The 13,207-nt window shown below is 36.2% G+C and overlaps 1 protein-coding gene across 4 annotated transcripts in view; it reads left to right on the forward strand.

Annotated features, from left to right (window-relative positions):
- LOC129757227 (tetraspanin-9) overlaps positions 1-13,207 on the forward strand; it is a 63,979-nt gene continuing 50,772 nt past the window's right edge. The window contains exons 1-2 of one of the 4 annotated variants that reach the window (XM_055754371.1): positions 1-115; positions 775-962. The gene's annotated coding sequence lies outside the window, so the exon portion shown is untranslated. Of the gene's footprint in view, positions 292-774; positions 963-13,207 lie in introns of all 4 variants that reach the window. The other 3 variants (XM_055754373.1, XM_055754372.1, XM_055754374.1) reach the window with 3 other exon arrangements.

Here is a 13,207-nt window from a genome sequence, read left to right on the forward strand (position 1 = left end):
GTTTTATTTTGGATTTAGTGATCGTCTCCGGTCGCCGCATCGCCCTAGAGTTAGTTAGTTCGCGAGTTGCCGCGCACCAGATCGGTTCGGTCTCCGGGAGTTCCGGAATTCAAAGGTAGAAACTAGTATAGTTGGTTCCAGTTGGGCCGGAAACCCTGCCGTTTTGATCCCCTGAACCCCGTGTGATCTACTAAGATACTTCGTTCATTTGCCGTTTGCAGGTTTGCAGATATTTGACCGTTTGTGTTTTGTGTTCTGTGTCTTGCCGTGGGATTCGGGCTGATTAGAGAGGTGAGATTAGCGGCACACTGTCGTCGCGATCGCAGTAGAAAGTGCAAAAGATACCGCGAGACCTTTCCACTGCCGGTCGTCGTCGTTGGGTCTCGTTTTTTTTTCTCTTCATGCTTTTCTTTTTCTTCAACTTGGGGGAGAGAGTTTGTGCCGTCTGTCGTGGGGGGATTCTGGTGAAATTGGCGAAAAAGTTCATCTAAGTAGTCGAGAGTCCGGTACTGTTCCAACGCAAGAGCTGTGTGCGGTCATCCATCGGTATTGCCGCGTTTGTGTAGAAACAATTCGTGACGTGATCGATTCCCAATCGAAGTTCGCGTTGTGTAGTGGTTGTGTTGCGAATTATCAATTGCCGGTGTATTTATTTTTCATTCCATTTCTACCCCATTCAACAAAAGGGTGTTCTGGTTTAGATCATAAATCACGATTTATTGGCGGTTGCCTTCTCAAAATAGTAATAACGTCGTCGTTCTATTTGTGAATCAGATCGCAGGTCAAAGTTGGCGTGGATTGGCATAGTTATAGCAAGAGTTCACAGTTTGATCAAATCAAAGTTGTTTGCGCAAAACAGTGATCAAAATATTTACAACCCCGAGTACGAGAAAAGCGAAAGCATTGGAAGTTTATTTACGATCGCTGATTAGTTATACGACATTGGATTGAGGATCGTTTCTGTGAGTATATAAAAGTTGGAGTGTTGAGTCAAATAGAAAATTCAAATTAAAAGCTAAATAAACTTTACAAAATCCTACATAACTATTGGAAGTACGTTAACGATTAGTAACGTTGTGTAAATGACATCATCAACGGTTTAATATTATAAAATGACAAAAAATTTATTAAAAAATGTGTATGCCCAAAACATATTAAACATTTTCAAAGTGCAACAAATCATAAGAAAAATGTGTCGTTCTTATGGAACTTCAAAATTATGCATGGCATTGTCACTCGTTTCCCATTTGCATTATCTTACGAATTACGGAAATCGGACTATCAATTTCAAGGTTTTGGTTCCGAGAAATCTAAACGTGGAGCAGTCCTCCAAACTTCATTGCTTGTTCTGATAACACCGTGTACAGTGTAAATAAGCAATTGTGGCAGTGGCAATTGAAATGTTATATAATTTAACAGTGATTACAGAGGCAGTTCATTTTTGGCAACATTCGATTTTGGCACCATCCGATTTTGGCACATGCACCAAAATCGAACGGCTTTTAGGAAAAAAAAAACATTTCCTTACAGTTTTTGGTATAACAGGACCGGTATAATTTAGACAAACACCACAAATACGTTTTAACGTTCCAACAAAAACAAAAATTGAAAAAAAAATTATAAAGTACTGAAAAATGACAAAATTGATGAAAATTTCGTATAATCAAAAACAAATACAAATAAAACACTTAAATGACAACAAATATAAAAAATGGTGGAGAGTAGCATAAATAGCCAATATGAAAAAAAAACAAATATTATAAAAAAAAACAAGAAAAGGGTAAATGCATAAAAAACATGACATAATTTTGAGGAAAAAATCGTTCGATTTTGGAAACATTCGATTTAAGCAACGCAACATGTTTGGGCGTGTTGTCAAAATCGAACGGGGTCTGTATTATACGGTGTCCACGATGAAATTGCCACACTATGAATTGCTCTAACTTTTTAACCTTTGGGTAGAATTTAATGAAAATTTGGTTGGATTTCGTTCATAGTGCATTGTTTACATCCTGCAAGTTTTGTGATCTGAGAACTCGCGGAAATGGAGTGATAAAATCATCACGAGAACAAGGATCTCTCGCATCGTTCCATCGCTAAAACGTTGGGAATCGCGAATTCCACGGTGTCGCGAGTGATTAAGCGATTTGAGGAACGATTGACCACCGGTCGGAAGCCCAGAAGTGAAGGAAAAAGTATTTCGTACAACACCAAAAATCACAACCGCGTAGTTGAGGCCTTCAACCGAAACCCGAACGTCTCCGTTCGGGATGTGGCTAAGAAGCTGCACCTAAGTCGAAGTTTTGTCCGGATGGCCAAAACTAAGGCTTGACTTCGAACGTTCAAGGTACAAAAGGCCCTTAATCGCGACGAGAAGCAGAACAAGTACGTCAAAACCTGTGCCAGGAAGTTGTACCTCAACATGCTGACGAAAGTTGAATGCTGCATCATGGACGACGAAACATATGTGAAGGCCAACTTCAAACAGATCCCCGGCAACCTGTTTTTCACGGCCAAGGATAAGTTCATCGTTCCAAAGCATGGCTGCACTCAGAAGATATCCAAATTTGCGAATAAATTCCTGGTTTGGCAAGCCACCTGCACGTGCGGGAAGTGGAGTGCACCTTTCGTGACACAGGACAAGATGAACAGACAGATGTACATGAAATAGTGTCTCCAGAAGCGGCTGCTTCCTCTCCTGAAGGCCCTCAACGTCCCAACAATTTTCTGGCTGGTTTTGGCCTTATGCCACTACTCCAAGGACGTGCTGAAGTGGTATGCGGACAATAAGGCCAATTTCATGTCGAAAATGTTCAACCCTGCCAACACTCCGGAGCTCCGCCCCATCGAGAAGTACTGAGCGATTATGAAGCAGCACCTCCTTAAACGACCTAAGGTAGTGAAGACAGTCGAGGAACTGAAGAAAGTATGGGTTTACATGCAAAAAAACGGTTGGTTCACAGGTTGTGCAGAATCTTATGGCCGGGGTTACGGCCAAAGTGCGGGCATTTGCGTATGGACTGTAAATAAAATACGAGTATAATGGTAAAATGAAGTATAATAGTTATATTTCAATTCCTGAAAATTTGAGGGCAATCGGATGAAAACTCGAATTTTGCGAATCAATTTAGTGTGTGGCAATTTCATCGTGGACACCCTTTATGAAGCATACAAAACTTTACGAATGGACCCGATCTAGGACAAAAACAAAACCATATTAAGATGAGATATTTAGATATTTAATTTTTCCTATCAAAATGAGATATAATTTAATACTCGTAGGATGTTAAAATATTTTAAATTATAATTATAACTAATTACATAACTAAATTACATCATCCCTTGATAGCATTATATCAAGGTTATAACTCAATAAGACAGGATTAAGACCACAAAAAAATGCAAAAATATAAGTCTTGCAGGTATGTAATGTTTGTATTGTACTAATTCACTTGTAAGCAATGTTGAAATGCCTCCTGGCTTGTACTCAAATTTTCATTCGGATTTTTGTAAAGTAAAAACGGCAGTTTTTTCCTCCAACGTTTCGATACTTACAGGATATTCCTCAGGGGCTCAATTAGTGAAAATCAACTTCAAATGTTTGTGGTTTTCTACCGATAAAATTTCGTTTTCTTGTAAGTTTGATTCGACTTAACTTGAACTGTCATTGGGTTTCTGTGTTGGATTATGCTGTTTATTATGTTGTGTTTTAACAATTTGAAAGTTTAGTGGGACTAACTGTTGACGAATTTTCATAGGAATATCCGTTTGTCTGTTAAATTTTATGTCACTTGGCTTACATTATGTCAAAGCTGTCAGAGGAATGATATATTTATTTATTAATTTTATAACCAAGTGTTACCCGTACAAATGGATTTTTTTTTCTAAGGTTGCCAGAATTTTTACAGCATTTATCCGAGCCAGACTTATCTGTGCAATTTTATATAAACCCTGGCTAAATCCGGGTATTTGATTTCAAAATTGATGACCATAAATCCGGGCAATAATGGGAAAATATTGTCTAAACCGAAATTACTCAACAAAAATCAAGAAAAAAAAAGAAATTTTTTTTAACAAAACTCCTCCACAGATTTTGAATCGTGTTTTAGGCTTCCAAAAAACTGATTATTTGTATAAAACTTACTCGAAAAAAATCGATTTGGAGGCATGATTTAAAAAAAAAGTTATATCTTAATTCGTTTTTTTTTTGTTTCGCCAAATAGAGTAAATATATCCGGGAAAATCCGTGCAATGAAATCCGGGCAACCGAGCCGGGTCTGACTGTTCCCAAATTCTGAATTTAATTTACAAGCAAACCCAGATAAAAACCGGGCAATCAATACTTTGAAATGAGGAGATTAATTTTTTTTTGTTATAACAATAACATAAATATCAATTGTAAATTTTATGATAGACATATTTGGTGAAAAGAAACAAAAAAAAAGTTACAGAGGTTGTATATAAGAAACGACCGAGAAGTTCACGTAGAATTACAATGTCTTTGTGCGTCAATATGCTTTTCGTCTTAAATTAGCATTCTAGAATAAAGTATGTCGAATTTGTTTTAAAGGAATTTATCTTCAAGAAAAGTCATTCTTCCATAAATTGTCGTTTGATACCTATTAATGGTCTAAAACGACCCATAAAGATAGTATGCAGCTTTTTCAACTGCATAGCAAAAGGCCGTCGAAATGATTGCGCCCGGCAGTTATGCAAGTAATGTGACCAACACACGAGCTTTGTATCAAACGCTTGCGAGAAAAGCTTACAACGACTGTTTTGATCTAAACGCTTGACTCAATGCAAAACTTTCAAACTGTTTAGCCTTATGCGTCTCGTTGAAATCAGTATCTTGTTTTTATTTCCCTTCAGATCACCTAGCAATCACTAGCTAAAAATGTTGCTTTTACCTAGGATTCCGAGGCAATCGTTGGATCAACTATGTTTTCATATAATCAAACTTCAATAAACGGCCCTTTTCAGGGCCAAAATCTTAAAAAGAGAGAGTCTTGACTTTTCTGTTAACATTCAGGGATGACGAGTGCGATGGGTGGGTGGTGTGGATGGTCTGGATGGGTGGGTGGTGGTGATGTGGGATAGGTGGGTGGATGGTGGTGGTGTGCGATGGGTGGGTGGGTGTTGGTTGTGTGCGATGGGTGAGTGGGTGGTGGTGGTGTGCGATGGGTGGGTGGGTGGTGGTGGTGTGCGATGGGTGGGTGGGTGGTGGTTGTGTGCGATGGGTGAGTGGGTGGTGGTGGTGTGCGATGAGTGGGTGGTAAGGATGGATGGTGGTGTTCGATGGGCCAGTAGCATGGAAGGCCGGGTGGTGGTGTGCGATGGGCGTGAGAAAAGGATGGGTGGGTGGTGGCGTGCGATAGGTGGGTGGTGAGCGATGGGTGGTGTTGGGAAGTGTGGTGGGGAGGTGTACGGTGGGTGATGGTGGGAAATAAGCTGCGGTGGGCGGGTGGTGTTCCATGAGTAGTGACGGGAGGTGTGTGTGGCATGGCGATGGAAGGTGTTGATGGGAGTGTGTGTGTGTGTGTGTGTGTGTGTGTGTGTGTGTGTGTGTGTGTGTGTGTGTGTGTGTGTGTGTGTGTGTGTGTGTGTGTGTGTGTGTGTGTGTGTGTGTGTGTGTGTGTGTGTGTGTGTGTGTGTGTGTGTGTGTGTGTGTGTGTGTGTGTGTGTGTGTGTGTGTGTGTGTGTGTGTGTGTGTGTGTGTGTGTGTGTGTGTGTGTGTGTGTGTGTGTGTGTGTGTGTGTGTGTGTGTGTGTGTGTGTGTGCGTGTGTGTGTGTGTGTGTGTGTGTGTGTGTGTGTGTGTGTGTGTGTGTGTGTGTGTGTGTGTGTTTGGTGATTGGTGTCGCAGGTGATCTGAGCTATCACTACTTGCTCCCGCTGCAGTTGGCCATCTCTGTTCTGCTCTGCCCATGTGACAGCTTTGAATTTCTCTGAAAAAGTGAAACAAACCGTCAGTCGACCCCTTCTTTTATTCCTTTCGCTTGAAAAAAAAATACAAAACTCAGGAAGGGGCGGGGCGTCCTAGTTTTCTTTCACTTTCGAATAGCCAATCAACGTTGAGCAGGCTTGGTATGTCTTTTAAGAAAGATGTCTTTGAAAGAGGCGTTTTTCGTGACGCGAGATCCGTTCGCGAATTTCAATTTGCCCCCCTATAGTGTTGCCGTAAGACGTAATTCTACGTCAAAAATCAAATTATGATGTAATTTTTTTTAATGTATGCCTCTAAAATGAAATTTTTTGGGCAATTTTTTTTAAACATAATCATTGAAGTTTTTTGGAAGCCTAAAACACAATTTATAATCTGTTGAGGAGTTTTGATTTTTTTTGTTGTGTAATTTCTGGGTTTTGACAAAATTTGCCCGAATATTGTCCGGATTTATGGCTGTCAATTTTGAAATTAAATGCCTGGATTTTGCCAGGGTTTTATATAACATTGTTCGGATTTGTCCGGCCCCGATACAGGCTGAAAAAAATCTGGTTACCTTATGATAAACAAATAAACCTACCTAAGAATCAAAAACTTATTTTAAAACTTTTTATTATCTTCTGAAGGATCCAGGTTTTGTCTAGATTTTTTATTCTCAGAGCTAAAATGCTTTAGAAAATAAATCCACTTGAACCCAATTATTAATCACTGAAAAATTTACAGATGTTGAATTTTGTGATTACAAATAACTTTAATTCTATACAAATCCATATTGATGTAAGATATTTGATTTATCAAACAAATATTTTTAAGTAATTTTTTACTTAATTATTTTGATCTTACTTCGGTCAATTTATTATTTTTTCAAATCAATCCAGCATCTTTGTTACTTTAAGGCTACATATTTATATTTTTCTCTGAACGAAAAACTAAATGAAACTATTTCTTTTGAGACTTCGAAAATTATGATTTTTGTTAAAATGGATCATTTTCTTGATTTTATGTCAAATGTCAATTTCATGTCAAACAGCTGTCATCATTACGGAATCTTAACACAAATTTTTTTTTATCATTTAGCGATGCGGTTTGTGACAATTTTAGTAAACATGGGACACTGGAGGGTTAATATAATCCCACTTTTTTTTAAATTCAATTGAAAAAAAAATTCACCTTTTCTGACATTACAAAAGGACGTTTTCAAGTTTTTTTTTAATTTAAAAATTTTAATCCCCATAAAACACTAACAATAGAAGACTGCAAACCTTCTTTCGGTTTTAAATTTTATCGGAATCCTGAATTTTCCTTAAACTGGAAAAAATCAATAAGAAAACAAATGTAAATTTTTCTCAGGAGACAAAAAAACTCGCAGCATCGAAAAAGTTCACCATTCATTTCATTTTTTATTTTCAAAATCTTTGTATCATTTCACAGTTTTTCTTTCTCAAAAAGGCCACTATTTTTTTAAATGTTTTTTACCTATCTTATGAAGAAATCTCAGAAATGGGAACTGAGATAATGAAATTTAATGCAGCATTCCCAAATCAGTCAAAATCAGCTGTAAAATTTTTGCACCTCGGAAAATTGTGATTTTTTTTTGCCTTGGGCTATCAGAAATTGATGCTTCTGCTCATGATTCTTATTATTTCAAAATGCACCAAAATTAACATTGAATAATTTTGTGGAGCTGATTCCAAATATTCATTATTAAATTTCTATTAGTTTTTGATTTTTAGATATTTTTTTGAAAATAGGTATGAAGAAATTTTATCACAGTCTTCGGGAACGTTGATTCTTGAGTTGAACACTTTACTTTCAAAATATTTGCGATGTTCTACAGTTTTGCCAAAAAGGTGCACAAATTTGTTTTATGAAATTTACAAATTTGTGCACTATTTTGGCAAAACTGTAGAGCATCGCAAGTATTTTGAAAATAAAGTGTTTAACTCAACAATCAACTTCCCCGAAGACTGCTATAGATTTTCTTCTGAAAAAAAAAGTTATTTCTTTCTAGTTAATTTGTTTTTTCATGGGGAATTTTGACGGAATTTTAAACAAGATTTAAACTTAATTGAATCTTTTATATTTTTTAAAAAGATTAGTAAAATAATTTTTCAGTCTTCTACGAAGCTGTTGAATGAATTAAAATTTTTAATAACGAATGCTTTCTTGAATTATGTTCAAAAAAGTTGTAACCTTATCTTTGCAAATCTGAATCTGAAACAAAATTAACTCGACAAGATCGGAATCCTTGATTGAATGATTGATTTAAATCTGTTTTCAATTTATATGTAGGTTTATTAGTTACTCAGAGATTGATTTTACCCAAGGCTGACCAATTTCAAAATTTCCACACGCCATATCACCAAAACTATCGTTGATAAGCAAAGCGAAACGACAAACGTTTCGAAAACAGGAAGACCAAATCTTCCAAAATTTGTTTTTAAAGCTTAGGCATAAAAATGCTGTTCTCCTCTGTTGTTTATTGAAAATTGTTTGAAAAATTTTGGAATAATGTGTCCTTTATGGAGTACAAAAAATCACTTTTATTCAAACATTTTTTGTTGCAAATTTGTTTCTATTAGAAACGAATGGTTGAAATTTAATTTAACTCGTTTCAGATTGAAAAAAAAATAAAAAAAAATGAGAGCTAGATTTTAAAGAACAAATCAATGAAACTAGAGTTCCGAATAATATTTCATTATTTTATTTAAGAACTAAATTTAGATTAAGAAATAAAATTCTACTACGGCAATTCACATTTAGAAATGAATTACAGAATTGATGAAAACAACTAGATATTTCCGAAGCAGTATTCAAAAGAAATATAACAGAATAATATAAAAAATATCATTTAGAATCGTTTTTAACTTTATAGCAATATTTAGAAACTTATCTCAGATATTTAATTTTTCGAACAACAAGTGTGCTACTTTCATTTAATCAGAGATTTTTTAATGAGAAATTAAATTAAAACATCGATAATCATAGTTTTTTAGTTTCTTCTGCCATCATTGAAGAAGGTTTTTGAATATTTGATATAAAAGATTTTAATTCATTCAACAACTGTGTTGAAGACTGCGAATGATTTGACTTACGATTTTAAAAATATTGAAGATTCAATTTAAGTTAGTTTTTTTTCAAGTTTTCTCAAAATTCTCGTTTTTTGCAGGTTTGGAGAAAAAAAAAACAAAAAGAAAACTTCCGTAACTTATTACTCAAAATTTAAAATTACTTGGAGTCTTTGGGAAAGTTGATCATTGAGTCAATAAGTATTTGTATTTTACAGTTTTGTCATAAAAATACACAAATTGAATAACTAATTTTTTCCCTTTTTTTTAACAGTTATCACGAAAACTAGAACTGACAAAAAAAAACTAGTAGAATAATTGGATTCAGCGCCCCTGAATAAGTCAAAATCAGTTCTGAAATTACTTGCACCTTGGAAAAATGTGAATGTGTGTTATGTTTGGTGTTATTTTCAGAAATTTAATAGGCAAACAATGCTTAACATTGTTTAAATTGAGCCATTTTTCTTCAAAATTAACAAAGGCATAGGATTTCAAAAAGCCTATCCCAGAGGTATCTAAATAAGATTAATAAAATTTATGAAATCTGTAAAAATGTCTAGAATCAAAAATGTAAACTGTAACATTGACAAATCTTGTTAAAAATCTGTAAAATTATAAATTTTTCATGATTTTTAAACCTTGATCAACATCTCAATACAATGATTTCATACGGAACTTCAAATAAGAAAAAATCGCCGTTTATATAGTAAAATGGAGGCTTCACGAAAATTTGAAATAAATTGTGAAACATTTTCCGAAGATCAGCACAGAAAAAATCGCTATGGTTAAGCTTCATGAAATTTTTAATTGGAAGTGATGAAGAAAAATACCATCGCATCGATTCGAGCAAAACAAGGGTATTCTCAGAAAACGGTTCAAATCTTCTTACGAACCATTGAAAGACTTTCAAAAATTTCCGATTTTAATAAATATCAGGGAAGCAGATGATGTTTCCTTGTTGTAAAAAAGAATATGCGCTAAACATTTCAAATCAATTTAAACATTTAAACTATTGTTAAACGATCAAGATTTATTGATGAACCTATTCAATTTCGGATGGTTATAAAAACTCATTATGCAAGTACATGAATTCGTTTTATTTAACCTTTTTCAGTTTTTTTTTCTTGTCAACAATTTGTCGTTTTAAAAAATAGCGTAAAGCTCTGCGAACTATTATAACCTAAATTATATTCTAACGCGGCCCGCCGAAAGAATTTTTAATTAAAAGTGGCCCGTTGCTTCAAAAGGTAGCTCATCCTTGGTCTAAATTATATTGTTCAATTCCTGGAGCTACTGTTTTGAATTTTTATCCTGGTTTGAGATGCCAAATTCTATTCATTAAATTTTTGTTACGGCTTTATAATCTTATATCTCATGTTAGTATAAATTTGGAACTTTCATCTTTGTTTGAGTTATCATTCAGAATCTTAATAAAGAATACTGAATTCTTAAAAGCTTTTTTTTGTAATATATTTTTAGTTTGAACTTTGAATTTTTTTTTTAAATTTTCATATCTTAATTCTGGCTGCTTCTATTTTTTTTTTCTAGTTAACTTTCTGATTCCAATAATGCCGTTATGTACACATATGTATTTGTTTCTTTGTTCTAAGGAGACAACGAAATTCCCGTTCTTATTTCTCGACTTCTGAAAAACTATGTACTATGTATGATAAAATACTCTTTTTTTTGTTGCCTTTGGTACTATTTTTACAACTGACATTGCAATAATTAACGAGGTTTTCGACAGAATCATCGGAAATAGCACGTTGGAGGATTATACCTGCTTTTTTCCGAAAGACTTAACGCAATGCGATCTCTTTTTTGCCCTAAAGGGGTATGGTATGTTTCCAAAAAACACATGTGGATGAAAATCGATTTCAGTTCCAATAAAAAGCCTAGCTCATTTTTTTCTGGATTTATATGCATTTGTAAACTGTTTTAATACTCAACAAGAATTCAATTTTCAAATAATCAAAGAGCATTTGGTTGATAGGTTTTTTTTTCTCATACAACACACAAGTTCAAGCTCAACCAACTGCTAAATTTCGAGCAGAATTTGAATTCCAGATCAAGATCTTGATCTTGACTTCATTTGCGAGCATTACCACACTTTCTCCGCAGTTCGTAGCTTAAAAAAAATCTGCGACCGTGTATCCATTCAGCAGATCAACGGCAACAGCCGGTCCAGTGATAATCTCCCCAGCCAGGCCAATTCCGCCCCATCGCATCGCATCGCAACCATCTTTTTCCGGCTTTACGTTTTTTTCATCTCTCGTTTGTTTGTTGCCGTTGTTGTTTGCTGATGAATAAATGTATGTAACTGAGCGCAGTTCCGAGGAAAGGGTAAATATCCAGCAGAGTTTGAGCTTAATTTTTTTTGTTCGTTGTCGTTGTTGAATTTTATTTGACTTTGAGGGCGGTCCACCTCCTTCCTAGGGCGAGTGGGAAGATAAAAGTCACACTAGTTAATGTGAAGCTCGGCACATATGATTCAAGGTCCTAGGAAGTAGGACGAAAGTTTGTGCATGTTGGGGAAAAATTCGAAAGATAGACCCTTTTTTCTGAGAATCTTGCGAAGATAAGAAAGAAATAAAAGGGGATCGCAGCCTCCCAATTTCACGGTTTGAATCTGCTGCGATCTGCTGATGGTCCACTGGAGCTACTTCCAGCGATCGAGGCGAGAATTACCATAATAATTGAGAACAATCTAGCGCTCCCCCAACTCGACATCATTTATTCGACCGACACTCTGCTGCTGCTGCTGTTGATCCTGTTGGTACGAGGAAAAGAGGAGGTTGCAATAATTTATGAGATTTTTAATATATCACTGACTGGATGCTGCGCGTATTGGTTGGTCCCTTCTCTTCCTTCAACACGGATTATTCGACACGCTGCGCTGCAACAACGACGCCACGGTATGTTTCCAAAAATGGACATGCGAATCAAAAGCGATTTTCGCTCCAACGATCATCCTCACATCGATGTTCCCCTGATGCCCCAATGTCCAATGTGCTGCTGCAGCAGGGAATTTGGTGTTGTTGATCACACGTCAAATCTCCGATCAGCCGGGACTAGTTGGGATGCTCTGCGCTGTTCTATTTACTCTGATGCTCTGCTCCACGGGTGTTTTCTGTAGGAAGTGCTTCGTTTAAAGTCAGCAGCAGGCATAAATTTATGATGGCATTGTGTGTCCGGTAATTTTCTCTCGCAAATGTCTCATTTGTTTTTTTCATGCCCATGCATCCATACATGTTGGTAGGTTCTATGCGTGTAGATATAAGGTTTAAGTCAACCAATGGCAACGGTTTCGGTTCCTACATTATTATGGAAAACTGGGCTGGATCAAATCAGCTGAACGAACTGATGATGATGATGAAGCCGGACCGACCGGCGTGAATCGAGCGGCGAATTATTGCATTGATTGAAACACTACTGCTCGCCGCGGCGGTAATGGGACACACCATAAATCTAGGTAAACCCAACTCAGGGAGCAGCTCCGTCCATTCGGAAAGGTCACTTTTTGGACCTAGAGCAAAGTCAACTGATTTTGAAACGTGTGGATAGGAAAAGGTGTTTTTGGGTAACGCTTTTCAACGTATGGTTGTTTCCATTGGATAGAACACTAAGCTTTGAGACAAACAGTAAATAAGAACGTACAGTAAAGTTTTGACTCAACACCGACCGCAAAAAAATATAAGCCGGAAGACACCAAAATTTGGCATTCTCTATCTCAGCACATGCTGTACATAATTATGCAGAATAAAGTTTCTTTATAATATCCTATCACGTTTGAGTTATGCTTCTTAGTGACGCGCACTTGCATCAAGTGAATAAACGAGATATCTCGTATTTGTTCCGCAATCCACCTAGAAAAATCAATATATTTGGAAATATATTAGGCCAGTGATCGAATTTTCAATCGAAGGCTGTTCATTAGTTTCAGCACTGTCTGAATTGCGACGATTTCGACCACTTTTTCAAGTCTTTTGCGAAGTTTTCGAGAGAGGAGTCGGGCGATTCCATCGCGTTCTCCGTGGTGTAATTGGCTAACGCGCCGTTGCGTTGTACTTAAGGGGAGATTGCTGGTTTAGTCCTGTCAGAAAGCCGTTTTTTTTCCAAGAAATCCATGATATTTACGGCTTATGTTCTTCCTTTTCTTTGATCCTCAAGTTTCTCTAAAATTATCTATCATCTTGA

The sequence above is a fragment of the Uranotaenia lowii genome, chromosome 3, assembly GCF_029784155.1.
Source record: "Uranotaenia lowii strain MFRU-FL chromosome 3, ASM2978415v1, whole genome shotgun sequence".
Taxonomy (NCBI): domain Eukaryota; kingdom Metazoa; phylum Arthropoda; class Insecta; order Diptera; family Culicidae; genus Uranotaenia; species Uranotaenia lowii.